General features: G+C 42.4%; 3 non-coding genes across 3 annotated transcripts; 2 read left to right on the top strand and 1 right to left on the bottom strand.

Annotated features, from left to right (window-relative positions):
* Positions 1–671: 671 nt before the first annotated feature.
* trnae-uuc (transfer RNA glutamic acid (anticodon UUC)) lies at positions 672–743 on the bottom strand. Its single transcript has one exon. It is a non-coding gene; the product is annotated as a tRNA-Glu (tRNA).
* A 4491-nt stretch (positions 744–5234) lies between these two features.
* Positions 5235–5306, top strand: trnap-ugg (transfer RNA proline (anticodon UGG)). Its single transcript has one exon. It is a non-coding gene; the product is annotated as a tRNA-Pro (tRNA).
* A 124-nt stretch (positions 5307–5430) lies between these two features.
* Positions 5431–5502, top strand: trnad-guc (transfer RNA aspartic acid (anticodon GUC)). The gene has a single exon. It is a non-coding gene; the product is annotated as a tRNA-Asp (tRNA).
* The last annotated feature ends 8741 nt before the right edge of the window (positions 5503–14243 follow it).

Here is a 14243-nt window from a genome sequence, read left to right as displayed (position 1 = left end):
CGTAAGTCTGTCCTACTGCCGAGAATCCTCCCTCGCGACAGCTAGGGTACACTGTATCCCATGTTGATGGTTATTTTCGACTTGAAAGGGAACGATAGGTTGCGGATGCAACCCCGGTTCCCTGAAAGAGAAAATAACCATCAAGCTGCGAGGTCGCTCCGGTAGCCTTCACGGCCTGAAGAGCAAAAGAGGAAGTGCATCCCAACGCGCGCAGTTAAGTAAGCTCCCAGGGGGGCGGGCTTACACTGCAGCTGGCGTGGGGGCCTATCGGCAGCTTTGCTATAAAAGCTCAGCCTACCGGTGCTGCCTGACGGCAATATCTCATGTTGATGGTTATTTTCTCTTTCAGGGAACCGGGGTTGCATCCGCAATCTATTGTTGTTCCACACTCTCCCATCTCATCCATTCTCCCTGTTTGGCCTGGGAAATGGCCTTTATACACCTCATCCTCTCCTCCTGCTTTTGCACCTCGTTGACTACCAGCTTCCTTCTTTGAGCTGGGGCCGCCTTGTGCCATGTAGGAGGAGTTGAACTGAAACCAAGACCCCCTCTTCCATGCTGAACTTGCCCCATGATATATATATACATTTCAAGTAAATAGCTTTATTATTATAATGAAAACACATTACACATGACCACAGTTCTGTAACAAAATGACAATAACAAAGACGTTCCCATACCGGGAGTCGAACCCGGGCCGCCTGGGTGAAAACCAGGAATCCTAACCGCTAGACCATATGGGAAGCGGAGGAGCAACCTCCTGGACATGCATCAGTAGCTAGTATACAGAACAATGATTGGTAAAAAACCACATATTTCATTACAAACACGTTACAAATTAAAGCAAACTTCAAGCCATTTATATTTATTCTCAATTAACAGAAACTCTTCCATTGCTAAAAAATATTTTTAAAAAAATCTGTTTGTGCTTCTCGGAAGGCATACGATGGAGGGCGCACTGCAGTTTTTCAGTCTGGGGAATATTACAAATTAGGAGACACTGCTTTAAAATACACATGTAGGGCGGGCGAATCTGTTACAAAGAATTGCCACACTTTGTATTTATCTCCATAATGCGTTGGGACTAAATAAACAGATACATTAAAATAATTTGGAGAATGCGGGCATCAATCCCGCTACTTCTCGCATGCTAAGCGAGCGCTCTACCATTTGAGCTAATTCCCCTTGATTTATGCTAGCGATTCTCATAGGCTCCATCACAGCTTGATACGAGCAATTCAGATTGTCTCGGCAATGTAGTCTGCCAATTGCAAATTCAAAAAATAAATTAATTAACTAAATAGCAAATATTTCGACGAGAGGTATGTTTTCAATTTCTTCAAAAAGTAGTCTCAGCTCGTTGATTCAGTCGCTTTAAAATCCACCTCTGTGTCCCGATGCAGCAGCGCTGTGTGCTGTGGCTCGAGCTTGTTTGACGAGGCAGGCAATGCAAAAATGCCAAAACTTGCTTTTGTATCACACGACAAACTTAAGGTCTGCTTTAACGGCTTGGATGTCTCAAGTTAGTTTGTATTGTTAATGTAACACCTCATTATTGCACAGTCATTGTATCATATGAAGTCTCTGTTGTGCTACGAAGATATTGCCAGTTGGGGCGACGGTCTGCCAATAATATTAATATTGCATTTTCAGTGTCTTCAACAACTAGTCTGTTCACAACAAAAATGCAATCTGTGTTAGGAACACTATTTTAGTCTGATTTAAAATGGAAATTAAAATAGTATTGAGTGCTGACAAGAGTTGGTATCAGCTGTTGATTTCCTTGAAACAATCTTTCCGAGCGCTCGCTTAGCATGTGAGAAGTAGCAGGATCGATGCCCGCATTCTCCAAGTAGTTTTAATGTATCGGCGTATTTAGTCCCAACGCATTATGGAGATACATACAGTGTGGCAATTCTTTGTAACAGACTCGCCCGCCCTAACAAGCGAAACGTTCAACAGCTCGGAAACACCATAATAGAATCCGATGCCTTTACTAATGCGTTTCGAAACTGTTAAGTTTTCTCCCAAATGCAGTTCTCAACAAATGTTTTTTTTTTTTTGTATTCCTTCCAGAGTAAGTCCAAAAGGCAAACACTGGAACTGGCTGCCTGAAAGTGCAGCGCTTCAACTGCCTCAACAAACGCTTAGCTCTAAAACGTGTACATTGAAAGTCTATTAACATCTTTAACACAAGCATCTGTATTCCAATAGCGGTTAATCCACAGAGTGATCAATAAAGTGGCTGCTGGCGTTGTTTAAATATTAACAAGATGTTTTCAGGATTCACGCGTATTCTGAACAAGCACAATAGAATATGGTAGTGAAAGGACAAGAAAATAACAGGTTTATTGGCTCTGGTCTTGTATCATCACTCTGACTACTGTCCGTAAGAAAGTGGCATTAATAAAAATGTCATTATGCACCCGATACGCATGCCAGCATCAGTGACACACTGTCGCTGGAGGTGAAAAGCGCTCAGTGCCTACTGGCACTGGTGTGTAAAACCTGTAACATGATAAACCAGCGCTCAGTGTATAACACCTGTAACATGATAAACCAGCGCTCAGTGCCGCACCGCCGCGGACCAGCAGCCAATTGCAAGCTAGCAAGCCAATATAGAAACTGTCACATGACAAGTGTTCGTGTGGTGTTTTAGCTTGCTGAAATCATCTTCTTTAGAAACTTTATTTTTTATTTTTGATGGCCCACATTGTAAGTGATATTCTGGAAGACGAGACTCCCTTTTCAAAGCGCGCAGAAACAAGCAATCAGCAGCGGCAGTGCTTCCCAGCAGCTTTTGTCGAAATTCTCTTTTTATATTTATTTTCTGTTAACATTAGTTTATGTTTCTGCTCCCTCGATCACGTTGTGCAGTATCTCCCGTATATGCTGGCGGATTAACAGTTGGTTCTCTGTGGCGCAATCGGTTAGCGCGTTCGGCTGTTAACCGAAAGGTTGGTGGTTCAAGCCCACCCACGGACGGTGCTTTTTGCATTTCTTAATCACATTAGAAAATGGCACTGTAATACATTACTATTTCCTTTGGTTTAAATATGTTTGGTACAAAGGGGAGACAATTAACACTTAACAAGCTGCCGGTATGTTCTCAATTGGCACTTGTGTTCTTAAAGGCATAGCGTGCATTTAAATTAAATAGGTTCTACAATGCAAAAGCAAGTTTTGGCATTTTTGCTTTGCCTGCCTCGTCAAACAAGCTCGAGCCACAGCACAGTGCTGATGCATATACAGCTCTGGAAAAAATTAAGAGACCACTGCATAATTATCAGTTTCTCTGGTTTTACTATTTATAGGTATGTGTTTGGGTAAAATGAACATTTTTGTATTATTCTATAAACTACTGACAACATTTCTCCCAAATTCCAAATAAAAATATTGTCATTTAGAGCATTTATTTGCAGAAAATGACAACTGGTCAAAATAACAAAAAAGATGCAGTGTTGTCAGACCTCGAATAATGCAAAGAAAATAAGTTCATATTCATTTTTAAAAAAACACAATACTAATGTTTTAACTTAGGAAGAGTTCAGAAATCAATACTTGGTGGAATAACCCTGATTTTCAAGCACAGCTTTCATGTGTCTTGGCATGCTCTCCACCAGTCTTTCACATTGATGTTGGGTGGCTTTGTTTGATAGCTTGTGACCATCCATCTTCCTCTTGATCACATTCCAGAGGTTTTCAATGGGGTTCAGGTCTGGAGATTGGGCTGCCCATGACAGGGTCTTGATCTGGTGGTCCTCCATCCACACCTTGATTGACCTGGCTGTGTGGCATGGAGCACTGTCCTGCTGGACAAACCAATCCTCAGAGTTGGGGAACATTGTCAGAGCAGAAGGAAGCAAGTTTTCTTCAAGGACAACCTTGTACTTGGCTTGATTCATGCGTCCTTCACAAAGACAAATCTGCCCGATTCCAGACTTGCTGAAGCACCCCCAGATGAGTCCAATTTTCAGCTTTTCCCAACACCTGGTCGTCTAATGGTTAGACGGAGACCTGGAGAGGCCTACAAGCCACAGTGTCTCGCACCCACTGTGAAATGTGGTGGAGGATCGGTGATGATCTGGGGGTGCTTCAGCAAGGCTGGAATCGGGCAGCTTTGGCATGAATCAAGCCAAGTACAAGGTTGTCCTGGAAGAAAACTTGCTTCCTTCTGCTCTGTCACGTTAATTTCCAGCTTCCCAGCATCAGGCCATTCCTGCAACCTTCTTGTTCCCGGATTTGCACTTCTTCATTTGCCCCCTTCATCAAGGCACTTAATACAACTTTCAAAGTCCATTTCATTCAATTTGAGCTTCCAGGCACAAATAATAATGTCCTACGATTATCAACATTTCAGTCAAAGCGTCCTCCCACAACACAATAGACAATACACTCTTAGACTGCTCCTGATCAAATCAATAGGATGGCTTGAAGTTTGCATGCAGTGGAAATTGGTATTTGAGAGATAAGGCGTTTAAGATGATGTCGCGATGGGAATGTGAATAGAGTCAGTTATATTTGCATCATTCTGTATATATACCCCATACCCCTAGACCAACGAGCCAGCTGCCGGTTTTATCCGGCGGCCGACGCGTGATACAGTACTTCAAAAAATAAATAGAAAAAAAGGAGGCTGGGTTTCGTTGTTTTGCAAAGGATGCACTGCAACGTCTGCTCACAGGAGCAGTCCTACTACTGCTGCGACACGAGGGTTTTGACCTGCTCCGTTCCCGACCTGGGCCGGTTCACCCCTCCTTAGACGACCTGGCATTCACGAGCTCCCCCAGAAACGCCATGTCGATGCCGTGCTAAGTGCGGACTCCCGATCGGCACAGCCAGTTGCAGCACAGAGCTTCCATGCTCAAGCGATCCGCCTGCCTCAACCTGCCCCTGTAGCTGGGATTACAGACACATGACACGGCACCCGGCGTGAGCGAGAACGGCTAGAAGGCAATTCAAATCCCCTTGTCTGAAATGAGAGCGAGAGTACTCGGGCAGTTCTCCACTGACGTGGCAGCTTTTAATGCCGATTCCATTAAAAGCATTGCCGGGTCCTGCTGTAGCGGTAAAACACTGTGACCAGATGAATGAATTGAAAAAGTGTTACGTCAAACACATGTGAATCCTAGTTTTCGTGCTGCGAATTTAAAAAACGGGACCCTTGTCATGCTGCACTTATTTTGCTGCCAGAGACTGTATCACGCGTCGGCCGCCAGATAAAACCGGCAGCTGGCTCGTTGGTCTAGGGGTATGATTCTCGCTTTGGGTGCGAGAGGTCCTGGGTTCAAATCCCGGATGATCCCGATTTTTTTTGTTTTTGTACTATACTGTTTTCGATCCGTAAACCGACATTAAGCTCAGCAGGCAGTTTTGACTTAGACGCTTTGCAACTAAATGCGTTGCCGTATTGGCATGTAGCGTGTGCCTTCCTCGTTAGTATAGTGGTCAGTATCCCCGCCTGTCACGCGGGAGACCGGGGTTCAATTCCCCGACGGGGAGATTTTTTTTTTACTGATTGAAGGCAGGTGCGTGCTGCTGTAATTGTATACATAAAGTAAAAAAGAAAAAGAAGGTTGCATTCGCCGTGAATCGAACCCGGGCCTCCCGCGTGGCAGGCGAGATTTCTACCACTGAACCACCAAGGCTCGCGTGACGTTTTAATTACTCCTTATTGGCTAGGTGTTACACAAGCAGACAATTCGGTTTCAATATATTCCATATTACAAGGCGTGTCACAGCAACAGCTTTGCAGACTCAACAAAGACTGCAGTCCTCGTTTAACCATTGTGCAATCAGCCCTCAGCCCACGCCTCCATTCGGAGACCAAACCACACAATTCTTTGGAAAGACAGAGTTTTGCTCTATTAAACGCCCGGGAGCGAGAGGATGCTGCCTGACCCGTCGGGAGCGAGTGTCAGATTGTTGTATGTTATGTGTCTAAACTGCTCTTTCTCTCACTTTTACGTCACCCCTCTCAAGCCCTCGTAGGCAACCAGTGAAATGTGAGGTGATGTGAATAGAGTCAAATACATTGCATCATTCTGTGTGTGTATATATATATATATATATATATATATATATACATTTCAAGTAACTAGCTTTATTATTATAATGAAAACACATTACACATGACCACAGTTCTGTAACAAAATGACAATAACATACTGGGAGTCGAACCCGGGCCGCCTGGGTGAAAACCAGGAATCCTAACCGCTAGACCATATGGGAAGCGGAAGAGCAACCTCCTGGACATGCATCAGTAGCTAGTATACGAACAATGATTGGTAAAAAAACACATTTCATTACAAACACGTTACAAATTAAAGCAAACTTCAAGCCATTTATATTTATTCTCAATTAACAGAAACTCTTCAATTGCTGAAAAATATATAAAAAAAAATCTGTTTGTGCCGATCGGGAGTCCGCACTTAACACGGCGTTTCTGGGGGAGCTCGTGAATGCCAGGTCGTCTAAGGAGGGGTGAACCGCCCCTGGTCGTGAACGGAGCAGGTCAAAACCCCCGTGTCGCAGCAGTAGTGGGACTGCTCCTGTGAGCGGACGTTGCAGTGCCTCCTTTGCAAAACAACGAAACCCAGCCTCCTTTTTTTCTATTTATTTTTTGAAGTACTGTATCACGTGTCGGCCGCCGGATAAAACCGGCAGCTGGCTCGTTGGTCTAGGGGTATGGGGTATATATACAGAATGATGCAAATATAACTGACTCTATTCACATTCCCATCGCGACATCATCTTAAACGCCTTAACTCTCAAATACCAATTTCCACTGCATGCAAACTTCAAGCCATCCTATTGATTTGATCAGGAGCAGTCTAAGAGTGTATTGTCTATTGCATTGTGGGAGGACGATTTGACTGAAATGTTGATAATCGTAGGACATTTTTATTTGTGCCTGGAAGCTCAAATTGAATTAAATTGTCTTTGAAAGTTGTATTAAATGCCTTGATGAAGGGGGCAAATGAAGAAGTGCAAATCCGGGAACAAGAAGGTTGCAGGAATGGCCTGATGCTGGGAAGCTGGAAATTAACGTGACAGAGCAGAAGGAAGCTAGTTTTCTTCCAGGACAACCTTGTACTTGGCTTGATTCATGCCAAAGCTGCCCGATTCCAGCCTTGCTGAAGCACCCCCAGTTCATCACCGATCCTCCACCACATTTCACAGTGGGTGCGAGACACTGTGGCTTGTAGGCCTCTCCAGGTCTCCGTCTAACTATTAGACGACCAGGTGTTTGGCAAAGCTGAAAATTGGACTCATCTTGGGGTGCTTCAGCAAGGCTGGAATCGGGCAGATTTGTCTTTGTGAAGGACGCATGATTCAAGCCAAGTACAAGTGTCACATTTTCACTTTTCACGTTCTCTTTTATTATATTATTCGCTCTGCACACACTCTTAACTCAGGTGAGACGTTAAGGAGGACAGAGAAGTTTAAAACTCCTAGTGGTTTATGTTCGAGCACTGGACGAGCGGTGTGTCCTTAAAACCTTTTTATTTAATCAAGAAAATCACTCAGACTCATTTATTCAAAGTTTTATGAATCAGAGCAACATCAGCGCTCCTTAATATTGGTTTAGTAGTTTGCGCATACTACCAAAACCCGAAAACATGTAACAATAATTAGCAATCCTAAGTTTATTACAAGCTTCAGCATTTAATACTTCAATAACATAATACAATTAGATGTATTCAGTGCAGCCCTCAGGCTGGTTAAGCACAAAGCCTACAAGCACCAACTGCTATGTTTTAGCACATTCAATATAACACCCTCAATACCAAAACATAGTTTCAAAACCTATTAGCAATATAACCAATAAATGTGAGATACAATAATACCATTAATATGCTTACCTCCTATTATAAGGAAGAGTAGCGTGAACAAAAGAGAAGGACTGCAGCTAATATTAATCTCTCCAAGGTCAGGCTGATAGAGAGTTCAAGAAGACAGGTCACATAGTTTATTCTTCATTATTTATTCAATCCTTTTATTTTGTATGTTCTACCACAACTTTTCTTTATGCTGCATCTTTTAACTTCAAAGTCAAACTTGTACGTTACTTCTTATAGCATATGGCTGCTAACCTTATTTCTTTCTGCTAGCAGCAGTATATCAGCAATATTACAATAGGATTTTATTCAATTTTTCTGCTCTCTATTTGTGGTGTATCTTCTGACAATGCTTATTTTTCTTAAGTTATAGTCTGCTTTTACTCTAGGTTGTTCTTACTCACCTACTTATTTTAAAACTGAATTACAAGCAGAAACCTACTCAAAGCGAGGTCTTTTAATCCTTTTCTGTTTTCTCTTTCCCTTAAGAATACTTCTAACTCATTTTCCCTTTATATTCAGAAGTTATAATTCTTGAATGTAAGCACACAGTAATTCTTTTCATTGAATTAGGACTCAGTTTTCAACTATGCTCATCTTGATAGAAAACAGCTTCAGGTATGCTATCATATTAAGCAAAGTGAATCATATGATCTTATACATACAAATTGTTCATAGTATTTCATACTAACAATAATTATCACTACCTATGATTATATGTTACCACAACAATCTATACTATTTAAAGCAAACATTTTAACATGTATTTATTAGTATAGCATTATTCTGTATTTAAGCTGAAAAAATATTAAAAATTCCAGCCCTCAATTCTGGAGCTGTGCCTATCTTGATAAGAGACTGCTCAAGGCCGGCCAGTGTATCAAGTTGTACCAGATTCTGTTATACGGTCTTACAGAGAGAGCACTTTACAGTATTTGTTACAGACTAAAGATTATTCAAACATTACAAATGGTTACAGCACATATCATCTCATTAATACATTTCATTTTTAAATCATCTAGTCCATGTCCAATGTTTCAGCTCGTTCCCAGCAGGACTCCACTTCTGTCTTGGGTTCAGCTCGGGTCGGCTCTGCAAACACCACAATACCTATTTTGCTCTACATTATTAGTGGGCAGACTTAATACAACTGAATCTGAATCAATCGAGGAGCAGTGAACTCTAGCCACTGAAATTCTCCATGCAAAGGAATCCAATTTCTTACTACACATAATAACTGGTTCGAGGTCACCCGTGACACAAGGTTGTCCTGGAAGAAAACTTGCTTCCTTCTGCTCTGACAATGTTCCCCAACTCTGAGGATTGGTTTTTCCAGCAGGACAGTGCTCCATGCCACACAGCCAGGTCAATCAAGGTGTGGATGGAGGACCACCAGATCAAGACCCTGTCATGGGCAGCCCAATCTCCAGACCTGAACCCAATTGAAAACCTCTGGAATGTGATCAAGAGGAAGATGGATGGTCACAAGCTATCAAACAAAGCCGAGCTGCTTGAATTTTTGCGCCAAGAGTGGCATAAAGCCACCCAACATCAATGTGAAAGACTGGTGGAGAGCATGCCAAGACGCATGAAAGCTGTGCTTGAAAATCAGGGTTATTCCACCAAGTATTGATTTCGGAACTCTTCCTAAGTTAAAACATTAGTATTGTGTTTTTTAAAAATGAATATGAACTTATTTTCTTTGCATTATTCGAGGTCTGACAACACTGCATCGTTTTTGTTATTTTGACCAGTTGTCATTTTCTGCAAATAAATGCTCTAAATGACAATATTTTTATTTGGAATTTGGGAGAAATGTTGTCAGTAGTTTATAGAATAAAACAAAAATGTTCATTTTACCCAAACACATACCTATAAATAGTAAAACCAGAGAAACTGATAATTATGCAGTGGTCTCTTAATTTTTTCCAGAGCTGTATATGCATCAGCACTGTGCTGTGGCTCAAGCATGTTTGACGAGGCAGGCAATGCAAAAATGCAAAAACGTGCTTTTGCATTGTAGAACCTATTTAATTTAAATGCATGCTATGCCTTTAAGAACACAAGTGCCAATTGAGAACATACCGGCAGCTTGTTAAGTGTTAATTGTCTCCCCTTTGTACCAAACATATTTAAACCAAAGGTAATAGTAATGTATTACAGTGCCATTTTCTAATGTGATTAAGAAATGCAAAAAGCACCATCCCTGGGTGGGCTTGAACCACCAACCTTCCGGTTAACAACCGAACGCGCTAACCGATTGCGCCACAGAGACCAAACTGTTAAACAGCCACCGCATACGGGAGTGATTAGCAAAGCGAGATTTATATCCTGCACATTTATATCCCACTCCCCCATATAGTCTGGCTGTGCTGATGTCCTGTCAGAGCTATCAATTATTATTATTATTATTATTATTATTATTATTATTATTATTATTATTATTAAGCCATTGTAAAAGCAGAGGAGACATTTTAAATTTAAGCCTGTGCTCTTCTCTCAAACCATAGCACTTCTGTGGTGTAACTGGTGAACACATCGGCCCATGAGAATCGCCAGCACATCACGATGGGAATAAGCTCAAATGGTAGAGCGCTCGCTTAGCATGCGAGAAGTAGCGGGATCGATGCCCGCATTCTCCAAGTAGTTTTAATGCATCGGCGTATTTAGTCCCAACGCATTATGGAGATACATAAAGTGTGGCAATTCTTTGTAACAGACTCGCCCGCCCTAACAAGCGAAACGTTCAATAGCTCGGAAACACCATAATAGATGCCTTTACTAATGCGTTTCAAAACTGTTAAGTTTTCTCCCAAATGCGGTTCTCAACAAATGTTTTTTTTTTTTTTTTTTGTATATCTTCCAGAGTAAGTCCAAAAGGCAAACACTGGAACTGCCTCAACAAACGCTTAGCTCTAAAACGTGTACATTGAAAGTCTATTAACATCTTTAACACAAGCATCTGTATTCCAATAGCGGTTAATCCACAGAGTGATCAATAAAGTGGCTGCTGGCTGTTTAAATATTAACAAGATGTTTTCAGGATTCACGCGTATTCTGAACAAGCACAATAGAATATGGTAGTGAAAGGACAAGAAAATAACAGGTTTATTGGCTCTGGTCTTGTATCATCACCCTGACTACTGTCCGTAAGAAAGTGGCATTAATAAAAACGTCATTATGCACCCGATACGCATGCCAGCGTCAGTGACACACTGTCGCTGGAGGTGAAAAGCGCTCAGTGCCTACTGGAGCTGGTGTGTAACACCTGTAACATGATAAACCAGTGCTCAGTGTATCACACCTGTAACATGATAAACCAGCGCTCAGTGTATAACACTAGTAACATGATAAACCAGCGCTCAGTGTATAACACCTGTAACATGATAAACCTAAGCTCAGTGTATAACACCTGTAACATGATAAACCAGCGCTCAGTGTATAACACCTGTAACATGTTAAACCAGCGCTCAGTGTATAACACCTGTAACATGTAAACCAGCGCTCAGTGTATAACACCTGTAACATGTTAAACCAGCGCACAGTGTATAACACCTGTAACATGATAAACCAGCGCTCAGTGTATAACACTTGTAACATGATAAACCAGCGCTCATTGTATAACACCTGTAACATGTTAAACCAGCACTCAGTGTATAACACCTGTAACATGATAAACCAGCGCTCAGTGCCGCACCGCCGCGGACCAGCAGCCAATTGCAAGCTAGCAAGCCAATATAGAAAGTGTCACATGACAAGTGTTCTTGTGGTGTTTTAGGTTGCTGAAATCATCTTCTTTAGAAACTTTATTTTTTATTTTTGATGGCCCACATTGTAAGTGATATTCTGGAAGATGAGACTCCCTTTTCAAAGCGCGTAGAAACAAGCAATCAGCAGCGGCAGAGCTTCCCGGCAGCTTTTGTCGAAATTCTCTTTTTATATTTATTTTCTGTTAACATTAGTTTATGTTTCTGCTGCCTCGATCACGTTGTGCAGTGTCTCCCGTATGCTCTGGCAGTTTAACAGTTTGGTCTCTGAGGTGCAATCGGTTAGCGCGTTCGGCTGTTAACCGAAAGGTTGGTGGTTCAAGCCCACCCAGGGACGGTGCTTTTTGCATTTCTTAATCACATTAGAAAATGGCACTGTAATACATTACTATTTCCTTTGGTTTAAATATGTTTGGTACAAAGGGGAGACAATTAACACTTAACAAGCTGCCGGTATGTTCTCAATTGGCACTTGTGTTCTTAAAGGCATAGCGTGCATTTAAATTAAATAGGTTCTACAATGCAAAAGCAAGTTTTGGCATTTTTGCATTGCCTGCGTCGTCAAATAAGCTCGAGCCACAGCACAGTGCTGATGCATATACAGCTCTGGAAAAAGAGACCACTGCATAATTATCAGTTTCTCTGGTTTTACTATTTATAGGTATGTGTTTGGGTAAAATGAACATTTTTGTTTTATTCTATAAACTACTGACAACATTTCTCCCAAATTCCAAATAAAAATATTGTCATTTAGAGCATTTATTTGCAGAAAATGACAACTGGTCAAAATAACAAAAAAGATGCAGTGTTGTCAGACCTCGAATAATGCAAAGAAAATAAGTTCATATTCATTTTTAAAAAACACAATACTAATGTTTTAACTTAGGAAGAGTTCCGAAATCAATACTTGGTGGAATAACCCTGATTTTCAAGCACAGCTTTCATGCGTCTTGGCATGCTCTCCACCAGTCTTTCACATTGATGTTGGGTGGCTTTATGCCACTCCTGGCGCAAAAATTCAAGCAGCTCGGCTTTGTTTGATAGCTTGTGACCATCCATCTTCCTCTTGATCACATTCCAGAGGTTTTCAATGGGGTTCAGGTCTGGAGATTGGGCTGCCCATGACAGGGTCTTGATCTGGTGGTCCTCCGTCCACACCTTGATTGACCTGGCTGTGTGGCATGGAGCACTGTCCTGCTGGACAAACCAATCCTCAGAGTTGGGGAACATTGTCAGAGCAGAAGGAAGCAAGTTTTCTTCCAGGACAACCTTGTACTTGGCTTGATTCATGCGTCCTTCACAAAGACAAATCTGCCCGATTCCAGCCTTGCTGAAGCACCCCCAGATGAGTCCAATTTTCAGCTTTGCCCAACATCTGGTCGTCTAATGGTTAGACGGAGACCTGGAGAGGCCTACAAGCCACAGTGTCTCGCACCCACTGTGAAATGTGGTGGAGGATCGGTGATGATCTGGGGGTGCTTCAGCAAGGCTGGAATCGGGCAGCTTTGGCATGAATCAAGCCAAGTACAAGGTTGTCCTGGAAGAAAACTTGCTTCCTTCTGCTCTGTCACGTTAATTTCCAGCTTCCCAGCATCAGGCCATTCCTGCAATCTTCTTGTTCCCGGATTTGCACTTCTTCATTTGCCCCCTTCATCAAGGCACTTAATACAACTTTCAAAGTCCATTTCATTCAATTTGAGCTTCCAGGCACAAATAATAATGTCCTACGACTATCAACATTTCAGTCAAAGCGTCCTCCTACAACGCAATAGACAATACACTCTTAGACTGCTCCTGATCAAATCAATAGGATGGCTTGAAGTTTGCATGCAGTGGAAATTGGTATTTGAGAGTTAAGGCGTTTAAGATGATGTCGCGATGGGAATGTGAATAGAGTCAGTTATATTTGCATCATTCTGTATATATACCTCATACCCCTAGACCAACGAGCCAGCTGCCGGTTTTATCCGGCGGCCGACGCGTGATACAGTACTTCAAAAACTAAATAGAAAAAAAGGAGGCTGGGTTTCGTTGTTTTGCAAAGGATGCACTGCAACGTCCGCTCACAGGAGCAGTCCCAATACTGGAGCGACACGGGGGTTTTGACCTGCTCCGTTCCCGACCTGGGCCGGTTCACCCCTCCTTAGACGACCTGGCATTCACAAGCTCCCCCAGAAATGCCATGTCGATGCCATGCTAAGTGCGGACTCCCGATCGGCACAGCCAGTTGCAGCACAGAGCTTTCGTGCTCAAGCGATCCGCCAGCCTCAACCTGCCCCTGTAGCTGGGATTACAGACACACGCCACGGCGCCCGGCGTGAGCGAGAGCGGCTAGAAGGCAATTCAAATCCCCTTGTCTGAAATGAGAGCGAGAGTACTCGGGCAGTTCTCCACTGACGTGGCAGCTTTTAATGCCGATTCCATTAAAAGCATTGCCGGGTCCTGCTGTAGAGGTAAACACTGTGACCAGATGAATGTATTGAAAAAGTGTTACGTGAAACACATGTGAATCCTAGTTTTCGTGCTGCGAATTTAAAAAAAAAAAAAAAAAAAAAAAAAGCAGCACTATAAGAATGCCAAAAAATAAAGAAAGTTGCGTTGGCGAGTATTAAGCCCCCCTCCTCTGAGGTGCCAG

Source organism: Acipenser ruthenus, chromosome 55 (assembly GCF_902713425.1).
Source record: "Acipenser ruthenus chromosome 55, fAciRut3.2 maternal haplotype, whole genome shotgun sequence".
Lineage (NCBI taxonomy): Eukaryota > Metazoa > Chordata > Actinopteri > Acipenseriformes > Acipenseridae > Acipenser > Acipenser ruthenus.
This window is presented reverse-complemented; position numbering and strand designations above follow the sequence as displayed.